Here is a 13,821-nt window from a genome sequence, read left to right on the forward strand (position 1 = left end):
GGTTCTAACGTGTAGTTAGGTTGTAGCATGTATTGTAGTTAGGTTGAAACATGTAGTTAGGTTGAAACATGTAGTTAGGTTGTAACATGTATTGTAGTTAGGTTGAAACATGTAGTTAGGTTGAAACATGTAGTTAGGTTGTAACGTAGTTACATTGTAGCATGTAGCAACACAGGATGTTTTTGTGCTGGTCAAGGGCAGTCAAGTCTGGGGTGCCAAGGGCTATATCTGTTCTCATCCAATTCTTCTACATTTTACGTAGGAGAGACTAGGGTCAGTGGTCCTAGCAGTGGCTTGGTTGGGGAAGGGGGCTTGGATGATGGTTCAGGAGTCCAACTGGAGAAAGGTTGGCCTGACTTTGAGAAGTCTACTGTCTGGATTATGACCACTGAGGAATTCATAGGTTTAGCACAGTGGTGGTCAATCCTAGTCCTGGAGGACCGCCTTGTGTGCATGCTTTTGTTTCAGCCCTGCACTAATACATCGGATTAGAAAAATAATAAGTATTCCATTTAGACCATCCTTGAGCTAGCATTTTTCAGAGTTGCCATTTGTATTATGAACAATTGATAGGCCTATCGTCATTATTGAAATGATCAATTTAGGATTGCTTGATTAGTTTACATTTCATTATTTGTTTACTTGTTCAACTGATTCAATCATTCAAGACGTCACCACATGCCTAATGCCCTTCAACAGATACCCTCTCTAATCCACATTGTATTGTACTACCCTACTCTGGTATGAACACATTGCATTGTACACCTCACACCAACAATGAATTGTTTGTAGGCTGTAATAATTCCTGGTAGTCATGAGTACAGCGGCCCCAGCCCTAAACCTATTTATTAACCAACCAACCCCCTGGCTGGCAAACACACCATGCTCCAAATCTCCTGCTTAGGGTGTGTTATTTATGTTTGGGGTTGCTCGAGGCCTCATTTTTCAGCCAATCAGGGACCAGGGGGAATCAGGCCACCTCGGTCCAAACCAATTATGTATATAAACCCACACAGGAACAATACATTAGGCTCCGCCCACCAACAAGCACAGCAGGAAGTGGACATGTCCTGGGTTGGTGGGCAGCACGTGAGATTTGGCAGGCGGTGGGTAATGTTCCCAAATTTCAAGATGTGGGACCGACACGGAAAGGGAGGGAAGGAAAGTTTTTCTTAATCTCATTCTGGTAAATTGTATTATGTGGAAGTATTTAAATGTTTCCATGGTAGTTCAGTATGAAATAAACGATATAGAAATATGTATTTCTGTGAATATATGCCAATGCCGTTGGGGTATCGGACTAATCTCCTTTATTTTAAAGAAAACGAGTAGTCCTGCACAAACACTTGTTGAATGAAGTGGCTGTGAAATGATTTGTTGAGCAATGGCAGCATGCATTGACAGTGAATAATGTCACCTTTTCATGTTATCAGTTACGAGAGAAATGTGAATACACTGTGATATACCAAACAGCCAGGAATGTGAACCCACCTGTAGAGATGTCTCTATATGCATGAATCTCTAATTCGTGCTTTAGAACAGCCTGTCAAGACATTGTTTTGATGACTAACTACATGTACTGTACAATGTACAGAATCAAAGCACTGCACGACTGAGGCAGCAGACACTGTAAATAAACAGCTGTGCCAAGATAAAAGAGTAGGGTGGGACATCCATAGTACCACGTCCATATATATATATTTATATAGCCTATGGCTCTGGTGGTTAGAGCAGGCATGTGAGGTTCTTACTGTAAATCAAAGGCATGAGGAAGGATTCATGTATAGCTCTATAGATCTGAGGAGAGGAGAAAGGGATGTTAATGTTAGGTGAAGCCATGGATGAAGTAAATGTCTACTTAACTTGTGTACTGTGAAACAGGTGGGATACGGACTCTATGGGAGGCATGGCATTGCGGTCACATCATGTCTCACAACATTCTGTTCCTCAGAAAGAAAACATTGTTCACTGGCTGCTATTGAGTTTCTAGATGCATTATGGTGCCCTGTGAGGCATAACAATGAGAAAAAGTTCATGTTGACTCCCGGTAAATGAACCGGCTTGGGACTCTGAGAGATCAGAGGGAAGGATTTCTATCCAAATCTATTCAATTTGATCTGTATCCATAGTGAGGGAGTATCCTCACGGATCCACCTTACAATTAGGTGTGCCAGCGGTGGTTCAACTACTGAGGGAATGTGCTTCCTGTGTTGTGTCATGCCACAATGCAATCGTGCGTATCAACTCAAATTCACTGGAACATCCTCCTCAGTCTTTCTTTCTGTAACGCATTGACAGGTGCAACAAACTTTACAAGACCAAATGACGTTCAAAAGCACTTGGGTGCACTGTTGATATTCTACCACATTACTGTGGCATCCATATATTCTTTTTTTATCTGATTTCCGCTAAGTCACGATGACATTTTTTTTTCTGCAATCCTGAAAAGGAAACTGTCTCATCGTAAAACAGCGTTATTTGTTTTGGTTAATCACTAACCTAAAGGTGGTTTCAAAGCAAAGACTAACATTGATGTAATTGACTATCAAGATGGATGAATCATATTGCAAATAGCACGGTGATAAAGAAATCACACTTGAGGAATCTCCTTTAAAGAGATTGAATGGGATCTTAAGCACTTACAAATTCATAACATATCATCCGAATTGCTGGAAAACTACATTTTTGGGTGTAACGTAACATATCATAGAAATGGATGACGTTGTACAATTGTGCAACATTTTCAGGGACCTGTTTTGGCTCATACTTTCAAAACTACCGGCTGAAATGATCCAAAACCTTTAATGCATATTTTAAATTTTTCCATCCTCTCAGCAGCTATTTGCCTGCTGTTTGAAATCATGTGGCACCCACCTTCTGCTTTCAACAAAATTGGTATCTATCTGGTGACAAATGGTACGTAACTGTGTTTATTTTAATTAATCATTAATAAATAGAGTAATTACTTAATTATTACATAAATGCCCTTTTACAATTTGATGTCTAGATAAATACCAGATTATAAGTAAAACAACAAATAACAGAGTTGTGTCAAGGAGTAGTCTGTATGATTCGCCTTATCCTACTCTTCTTTTTTGCATATCTGATTCCAATCAAATATTTTTCCTGCAGTCTGAACAGCACATGGAATCGGATAATTTTCAATCAGATTCAAACCACATTTATAGGTGGTTTGAAATCAGATACTAATCCAATTCCTGACCATGCGACTTGTGTTTGAATGGACAAATCGGATTTATTTGCCCTAAAGTGTTTTGTAGACTGCTATTTGGCATATCTTGTTGCGTGCTAGCTACTCTGTTGACAGTTTGACAAGAAAATGTGGCAACTAAATAGCTCGTTTACAAACAAAGTACTGAGTTTCTCATGCTAGCAAGCTAAACAGCTAGCTAGCTTGTTGACTGCTGAGGCTAGCCCAAAAGTACTTGTTTTGAAAGTTGGATCATCTTATCCTTATTCTTATCCAGGTACAACCCCAAATCCGTAAACATGGGCACCCTGATAGATATCATCCAAATACACCTCTGCTGTTTTCAACCAAGATCTCAACGATTACTGCCTCATTGCCTGCATCCGTAATGGGTCTGCTGTCAAATGACCACCCCTCATCACTGTCAAATGCTCCCTAAAACACTTCAGCCAGCAAGCCTTTCTAATCGACCTGGCCCGGGTATCCTGGAAGGATATTGACCTCATCCCGTCAGTAGAGGAGGCCTGGTCATGCTTTAAAAATGCCTTCCTCACCATCTTAAATAAGCATGCCCCTTTCAAAAAATGTTGAACTAGGAACAGATATAGCCCTTGGTTCTCTCCAGACCTGACTGCCCTCGACCAGCACAAAAACATCCTGTGGCGTTCTGCATTAGCATCGAATAGCCCCCGTGATATGCAACTTTTCAGGGAAGTTAGGAACCAATATACACAGGCAGTTAGGAAAGCTAAGGCTAGCTTTTTCAAGCAGAAATTTGCATCCTGTAGCACAAACTCAAAAAAGTTCTGGGACACTGTAAAGTCCATGGAGAATAAGAGCACCTCCTCCCAGTTGCCCACTGCACTGAGGCTAGGAAACACTGTCACCACCGAAAAATCCACTATAATTGAGAATTTCAATAATTTTTCTACTGGCCATGCTGGCCATGCTTTCCACCTGGCTACCCATACACCGGTCAACAGCCCTGCACTCCCCACAGCAACTCGCCCAAGCCTCCCCCATTTCTCCTTCACCCAAATCCAGATAGCTGATGTTCTGAAAGAGCTGCAAAGTCTGGACCCCTACAAATCAGCAGGGCTAGACAATCTGGACCCTCTCTTTCTAAAATGAACTGCCAAAATTGTTACAAATATCAGGCTCATCACTTGATAGATCTTGGTGTCAAGTATAATATTCCTCAGCCTTGGCAACAGTTACCCTTGTGGCAATACCATGCCCTAAAACACTGCAAGGAATGCAAGTGATGCAGCAAGTAGCCTTGTAGTTGTAGAATTTTGTAGGCTTTTTGATGGGTCTCGAAGGCCCTCTTATTCAGATCTCATACGAGAGACTAACTTCTATGGGTTTCCAGTCCTACTATCAGTCTTTTACTATCTGGCTTTTTATTTTATTACCCATGGTTTTTCTTTTGACAAATTAATCTACACATGGACACCATTAGACCAACTATTCTGGGGATCAAATCAACACAACTTTCTCTGCACCCCTGTATAATTCTACATTTGTTGGCTCATTTCCATGTATACTAAATTGTGTACCTACCATTCCTCTCCCATCTAATGAGCCCAACATGCTGGGAGAGGAAATGTGGACAAATATCCGAATCGTCTATAGTTTATTCATGCCTCCGGTCCCAGACATGCCCATTAAAGGTTTGTTGATTGCCAAAAATGTTACACTATAAAAAGGCACAATCTGTAAGATGTTGTGCTGGTCATTTAAACAAGGTATGTTTATCATGTTGATCTCACAGACCTTGCATCCATAGCTCCTTCTAAGAATTTGAGAGTGGTTATATTTCCCCCGTTTCCATTTCTCTGCTTACCAAACAAAGTGACTGGGTAAGGCTGCTGAACTTGCAGATTGGGCCTTTAAGAAATTACTCAAATCTGGAGGGCTAATTTGAACCACATCCTAAAGTACACATGTATTATATACTCATGTCTACATGAAGCCCTGTACTAGATTCACTTTTGTACCTTTTCTATGTTTTTCCAGGGAGCATGACGAGGGATTGTCAAGTGCTGATGTGGGTCATGTAGGTGCTTGTCTGAGTGTGTGGTGCAGTGTGGGAGTACCTGTAGTGAAAGAAAAGTCTTTGAGATAATGACTCCTAAAGAGAGAAAGTGTCTCTGCTTCACCTCTGTTTTTTTCTGACCACATTTTTGGGATTTTTGTTATTTTTTTTGTAGGGGGGGGTTACAGATACATTATGCATTTCAAATAAGTTTAGAAAACCTCTACCCATAGGCTGACACTCAAAAAAAATAAGAGTAATTGGAAAAAGTAGTTTAATAATCAATAAGACATTCAGTATAAACAGAAAAAGAAAGAAAAAAAGTGGACCTCCACCCCCAACCTCCCATCCCATTCCCCCAACCTCCCATCCCATTCCCCCAACCTCCCATCCCATTCCCCCAACCTCCCATCCCATTCCCCCAACCCCACCCAGCCAACATGTCTTCATCCAACCCTCCACTTCTGGTAACCATGTCTCCCACCCACCCCCTAGCAACCAGGGTTGCTCATCTGCCACCCCAGCAACCAGATAAAACCCTCCCCTAACACCCCTTCCCCATGGGCCCGAAAGCAAAGAAAGTAAAAAAAGATTAAAATACAGTATGGATGGATAGATAGACAGATGCTGTATGCATAAATTTGTTTGCATCCCTATTAGTGAGGATTTCTCCTTTGCCAAGATAATCCATCCACCTGACAGGTGGCATATCAAGAAGCTGATTAACCAGCAGGTGCACCATGTGCTGGGGACAAAAAGCCACTCTAAAATGTGCAGTTTTGTCACAACACAATACCACAGATGTTCCAAGTTTTGAAGGAGTGTGCAATTGGCATGCTGACTGCATGAATATCCACCAGAGCTGTTGCCAGAGAATGTAATGTTCATTTATCTACCATAAGCCATCTTCAATGTCGTTTTAGAGAATTTGACAGTACGTCCATCTGGCTTTACATCCGCAGACCACGTGTAACGACACCAGCCCAGGACCTCCACATCCGGATTCTTCACTTGCGAGATTGTTTGAGACCATGCACCCGGGCGGCTGATGAAACTGAGGAGTATTTCTGTCTGTAATAAAAGCCCTTTTATGGGGAAAAACTTCCAAGTGGGTGGGCCTATGCCCTCCCAGGCCAACGCGTGGCTGCGCTCCTGCCCAGTCATGTGAGATACATTAGTGTCACATCCTGATCTGTTTCACATGTCCTTGTGATTGTCTCCACCCCCCCTCCAGGTGTCATCCATCTTCCCCATTATTCCCTGTGTATTTATACCAGTTCTCTGTCTGTCTGTTGCCAGCTCGTCCTGTTTGTTTGAGACAACCAGCTTTTTATGTCTCAGCTGCTGCTTTTTCTAGTCTCGCTTTTCTTGCCCTCCCGGATTTGACCCTTTTCTGTCCTGACTCTGAGCCCATCTGCCTGACCACTCTGCCTGTCTCTGAGCCTGCCTGCCAACCAGTACCTCTGCCTCCCTCTGGATTACCAACCTCTGCCTGCCTTGACCTATCTACTGCTTGCCTCTGTTGGAACATGAAACCGTTGTTTATTCGACGTGGTCTGCATCTGGGTCTTCCCTTCATACCTGATACATTCGAGCCTAATGAATTTATTTCAATTGACTAATTTCCTTATTTGAAATTTAACTCTGTAAAATTGTTGTGTGTGTACACATGTTTGGATATATGTGTTGGGCTTTATCTGAGATTATTCTTTAGAGTCAAGTATATTTGTCCAGGCCTCAATTTTTCCTTGACTAGCACCATTCATTCTTGCTGTTGATAATTCTGTTGTAACTTCTAATAGTAACTGTATCCACTGGCGAATTGGGAGAGAGTTAGGTGATTGCCAGCTAAGAGCCAATATCTTTGTTTGCAGCAGTGCTGCCTGCCAGCAGTAATCATCTCTGATTGAGAGATGCAATGTGCTATCATCGTTAAGTAACAAAGTTGCAAAGAAGTTAATGTTTATATTCATGCACTTCAAAAATTATTTTGTGACTTTGCCCCAGAAGTATTTAACTGCAGGGCAATCCCATCATGTGAAGGAATGTGCCTACCTGATTTAGGGGACACAGTGAACAGTTGGGAGTTGGGGCCAATCTCAACGTAATATCTTTCCTTTGTGTTAAATACAGTCTGTGAACAAACTTTAAATGTATAAATTGATGGTTTGGATTACGGAATGTCAAGGTCATATTTTTCCATAATCTGTTCCAGTTATAAGGTTGTTCCAATTGAATTAGATATGTGGACCATACTTTAATGGTTAGCTCAGAATCTGAGCTTTCCAAAAGTTGTTTATATACTGCTCAAAAAAATAAAGGGAACACTAAAATAACACATCCTAGATCTGAATGAAATAAATAATCTTATTAAATACTTTTTTCTTTACATAGTTGAATGTGCTGACAACAAAATCACACAAAAATAATCAATGGAAATCCAATTTATCAACCCATGGAGGTCTGGATTTGGAGTCACACTCAAAATTAAAGTGGAAAACCACACTACAGGCCGATCCAACTTTGATGTAATGTCCTTAAAACAAGTCAAAATGAGGCTCAGTAGTGTGTGTGGCCTCCACGTGCCTGTATGACCTCCCTACAATGCCTGGGTATGCTCCTGATGAGGTGGCGGATGGTCTCCTGAGGGATCTCCTCCCAGACCTGGACTAAAGCATCCGCCAACTCCTGGACAGTCTGTGGTGCAACGTGGCGTTGGTGGATGGAGCGAGACATGATGTCCCAGATGTGCTCAATTGGATTCAGGTCTGGGGAACGGGTGGGCCAGTCCATAGCATCAATGCCTTCCTCTTGCAGGAACTGCTGACACACTCCAGCCACATGAGGTCTAGCATTGTCTTGCATTAGGAGGAACCCAGGGCCAACCGCACCAGCATATGGTCTCACAAGGGGTCTGAGGATCTCATCTCGGTACCTAATGGCAGTCAGGCTACCTCTGGCGAGCACATGGAGGGCTGTGCGGCCCCCCAAAGAAATGCCACCCCACACTATGACTGACCCACCGCCAAACCGGTCATGCTGGAGGATGTTGCAGGCAGCAGAACGTTCTCCACGGCATCTCCAGACTCTGTCACGTCTGTCACATGTGCTCAGTGTGAACCTGCTTTCATCTGTGAAGAGCACAGTGCGCCAGTGGCGAATTTGCCAATCTTGGTGTTCTCTGGCAAATGCCAAACGTCCTGCACGGTGTTGAGCTGTAAGCACAACCCCCACCTGTGGACGTCGGGCCCTCATACCACCCTCATGGAGTCTGTTTCTGACCGTTTGAGCAGACACATGCACATTTGTGGCCTGCTGGAGGTCATTTTGCAGGGCTCTGGCAGTGCTCCTCCTGCTCCTCCTTGCACAAAGGCGGAGGTAGCGGTCCTGCTGCTGGGTTGTTGCCCTCCTACAGCCTCCTCCACGTCTCCTGATGTACTGGCCTGTCTCCTGGTAGCACCTCCATGCTCTGAACACTACGCTGACAGACACAGCAAACCTTCTTGCCACAGCTCGCATTGATGTGCCATCCTGGATGAGCTGCACTACCTGAGCCACTTGTGTGGGTTGTAGACTCCATCTCATGCTACCACTAGAGTGAAAGCACTCCCAGCATTCAAAAGTGACCAAAACATCAGGCAGGAAGCATAGGAACTGAGAAGTGGTCTGTGGTCACCACCTGCAGAACCACTCCTTTATTGGGGGTGTCTTGCTAATTGCCTATAATTTCCACCTGTTGTCTATTCCATTTGCACAACAGCATGTGAAATTTATTGTCAATCAGTGTTGCTTCCTAAGTGGACAGTTTGATTTCACAGAAGTGTGATTGACTTGGAATTACATTGTGTTGTTTAAGTGTTCCCTTTATTTTTTTGAGCAGTGTATATTATAGAGATCAGTGCTTTCGGGAGCCCAGATAACGTATTTATTATTTATAAATCCCATCATTACATAGTTCGGTGGTTGGGTTTCCTAAGGGACTTCATAGACCAGCATAGTTGTACATAAATAAAAGATTTGTCTGGTAATTTGTATGTGTCTTTCAAATCTTGGAATGTTCTTGAACCATTACTGTCCATGATATCAGTAATGGTACGGATTCCACATTTGAACCATTGGGGGGCATGCAAAATACCACCCTCCAGATCGCAAGGCATTATTGTGAAATATTGGAGTATGGGCATGCCATTTTGGTTCCCAGTTACATTGTTTTGCAATTTTACAAGTTGTGTGAGCAACAATAGGACCAACGCTTAGCAGTGTTGAAGAGATACAATATATCAGTGAAGACCCCCTCTTCCAGGGCAATAGGAGACACCACATTTCTCTATATACTCAGCCAGGGTGTGGAAAAATCACGTATAAACCAATTTAGGATGGGACGAAATGCTAGTGCCTGGAAATACAATTTAAAGTTTGCTAATGTTAGTCCTACGTCTTTCCCCCAATTGCAAGTTTGTTTATTTTAATTTTAAAACAGTACTATGGATTTTATCCCAATAGCCAGAAGGGGGAGACAAAGGAAGCATTGAACTACAGAAATGTAGCTGTGGGAATATTAATTTTGACATTAAATATTCGTCCGGTTAAAGCAACTGGGATATTAGTCCATCTACTGAGGTCGAGTTTAATTGTTTTGAGCGTTCTGTTAAAGTTTCTGGCAATGGTTTTATCTAAGGAAGGATATATCTATTCCCAAATGTTTCAAATGGGAAACGATTGGGATTAGATAAGTAGAGATGGAGTCCTCCTTCAGGGTCTTGAGAGGCAGTAGGGCAGATTTGGTTAGAATCATTTAGTTTAGAACTTGAGACAGAGATTAATTTGTCTACGATCTTCAGGACAGGTCAGTACTACTAAGATACTGACCGGTTGCATCCTCTACAACCAATGTGATCATCGTGAAGAACAATCTGGCCTTAAATGGCCATGTACTCTTATAATCTCCACCAGGCACAGCCAGAAGAGGACTGGTCACCCCTCAGAACCTGGTTCCGTCTAGGTTTCTTCCTATGTTCCTGCCTTTCTAAGGACTTTTTCCTAGCCACCTTGCTTTTACATCTGTATTGCTTGATGTTTGGGGTTTTATGCTGAGTTTCTGTATAGCACTTTGTGACATCTGCTGATGTAAAAAGGGATTTATAAATATATTTGATTGACTTGGAGGGTTTGAGATATCTTACCTTATCCAGACAATGTATCGTGAGCGTATAACAAGATAACGTGATTTGTTGAATTGAGAGGTATTAATGGAATTTCTTTCGATTGTTGAATTGCCTGGGCCAGGGGCTCCATAGACAATAGAAATAGCAGAGGTGTGATTGGATCACCTTGCCTGTTACTTCTAGTTATTCTGAACAGAACAGATATTGCCTGTATTCCTGTTGTATCCCCAGCAGGAATACCAAAAAAATAAAAATAAATAAAAAAGTCTAACAAAGAGTCACTGACCAACAACCAAAACAAAACAGTTTTAGGAGGGGTTCTGAAAGACACTAGCAACACCTGGAACCTAAAATACACCCACCATGAGACACCCACCATGAGCGCTCACTAAATTTGCCCAAGAAGAGGCAAAACAAAAACCCATACCAAACTTAAAGACAGGACGCAAACTGAAATCAGATAAAGGATTGTTTGTCTAGAACACAAAATAGGGAGCGCCAACTAAAGGTGTAAAACCTCCGCATCTATCAAGAGCACTGGGCCAGCCACTCTTAAATAGCACCTGTGCCAGCACAGGTGAAACACCTTCCCGCTAACGAGACGGCAACAAGCACAGGTGTAACACATACTGACTTACGAGCTGACACCCATCGGTGCACCCTACGTGCTAACGAGCTATACATCCAACCTCAAAACATAAATGGAAAAACCAAAGCCTGTATGGCTGAAGGACTGGCATATAGTACTTTAATCATATTAATAAAATTGGAGCCAAGTCCCATATGTTCCAAAACTGACCATAGATATGATCATTCAAGTCTATCAAAAGCTTTTTCTGTGTTCTTTACAGAAACGAGAGAATCTTTGGTTAATTTATTTTGGTTCTCAGAGTAATTCACCTGGTTCAGACTCAATAGTTGCAATATCCGCTAATTGATCATTAATCCGAAGCTTGTTAGCCAGTAGACGACTGGGTTGATTAACATTGAACTAATGGTTGAGTCTAACTCGGTGGATGTAAATGTAAATGTAAAATGTAAATGATTGCAAATTATGCTGTCTGTCATATCAATAGATTTAGTTGTGTCTTGACTTTGAAAAAAGTAGTCGCTACCTTCTCTGAAAAAAGTGTTTGTTGAGAACACTGTCTTTTCCAATTCTAATATCTTCTTTCATTTTGACAAACATTTCCAAACAGTTCAGTTAATCAGTAAAACCTTTCATACATTTATTTAAAATGTACCGCCCACAAAATGTTGTGTTTTTGTCAAGCAAGTCTTTTCTTGTTTGGTAACCTCAATATTTGAATGACCATTTTGACAAGCTGAGTCAGAATGATGATGGCTGTCAATGTCGTAATAATACAGGTGACACACAGGTGTGCCCTCTACTTCTAGCCCCATAAAACACAAATAATTAGCATATCAAAACATTGGTAATAATACCATTACTGTTTGGGTCACTATGTGGCTGGAGACCCGGCTTCAAATACTATTTGAAATCATGTTAATACTTTGAGCGTTTGTTTTAGTCTGCCTGGAGTGCTAGGTGGGTGGGGTTTGCATTTCTGGGACTTTTCTATTGGTTCCATTGCAACTGGCAAGCTCAATTGAGCAAAGCTAAAGTTTTTGAAATGATTTAATATAGTATTTGAACTCAGGTCACTGTGGGGGATATCTCGTCAGCAATTATTCACTTGGCAGTGACCATTTGACCTCCAAGCCATAGATCAGTCAAAAAGAACTGCTGGCCAGTAGCAAGAAGCCAGTCAAAGAAGGCCAGTAACTGGAAAATTACATGTGGCATGTTGTAACTGGCTTTGTCAATAGACCTAACTAATTAACTTAATGGACCCAAGTTATATCACTGCACTCTATACTCCTCTGTAAACTGGTCATCTCTGTATACCTGTCGCAAGACACCCTGGTTGATGCTTATTTATAAAACATTCTTAGGCCTCACTCCCCCCTATCTGAGATATCTACTGCAGCCCTCATTCTCCACATACAACACCCGTTCTGCCAGTCACATTCTGTTAAAGGTCCCCAAAGCACACATCCCTGGGTCGCTCGTCTTTTCAGTTCGCTGTAGCTATCGACTGGAACGAGCTTCATCTCTTCATTCAAAGACTCAATCATGGACACTCTTAATGACAGTTGTGGCTGCTTCACGTGATATATTGTTGTCTCTACCTTCTTGCCTTTGTGCTGTTGTCTGTGCCCAATAATGTTTGTAAAATGTTTTGTGCTGCTACCATGTTGGGCTGCTACCATGTTGTGTTTCTACCATGTTATTGTAATGTTGTCCCCGCAGGAGGCCTTTTGCCTTTTGGTAGGCCGTCATTGTAAATAAGAATTTGTTCTTAACTGACTTGCCTAGTTAAATAAAGGTTAAATAAAATAAAATATATGCATATGGGTTTATGAAAATACTAGGAATCCGAGAACCTTGTAGTAAAATGACAATAAAAATACCAAGAAGGATGATTAATGAAAAGTTATTGGACCAAGACTAAAGAACCAGTGAAGAGTAAATTATATCGTCAATGAATAGGGTTGGGGTTCATTCCATTCAAATTCCTCTCAGTTCAAAGAATGATTGAAATCCAATTAATGGAGAGAAAAATGTATTCAAAGTATCTCCCCTTGATTGTCTGACAGCAATACTATTATAGTTATATCAAAAAGATCCATTAGCTATCAAGCACAGTTATGTACTTTTATAGACCTCATGATTGTGTGTTGTTGTAGTGTTCTATATGAAAGGCGTAGCTAAGTGTCATGGACTAGTATTTAGAACATGTGAATTGTATTTCACCTTGGAAAAAGCCCATTAAAATCCAGTAGTCAGTGAAGGAATGTGGGATAAATCTTCTAAAGGAACACTCTAACTGACTTGGTATAATTACAGAGTAATTACCCAACATGGTCAAACTCCTTATCATTGGGCAAATGCAATGCCAGGGTTGTGGGTTCGATTCCCACGGGGGGCCAGTACAAAAAGAAAATGTAAAAAATAAATAAATAAAAATGCATGAAATGAAATGTATGCATTCACTACTGTAAGTCGCTCTGGATAAGAGCGTCTGCTAAATGACTAAAATGTAAATGTAAATGCAGTGGAGTATGCACTGCAGGGGTGTGTGTGTGTGCGTGCGTGCGTGCGCGCACGCATGAGCATGTGTGCATAAGTGAGTGCATTGCAGGGTGGTACGGAATAATACTCTGTCTGCCAAGTAGTAGTAAATTATATAATAAGCGTTAGTCATTTGAAAATAATGAGGAATGAGTAATGCTATACACCATTGAAAATAATAATGGCCTAACTCCTGTCCACCCTCCTAGAAAGAATATGCTGCGTAAATGCTTCAACTACAAGTGCATATAAGATGAAGAGAAGAGTTGAG

Source organism: Salmo trutta, chromosome 3 (assembly GCF_901001165.1).
Source record: "Salmo trutta chromosome 3, fSalTru1.1, whole genome shotgun sequence".
Lineage (NCBI taxonomy): Eukaryota > Metazoa > Chordata > Actinopteri > Salmoniformes > Salmonidae > Salmo > Salmo trutta.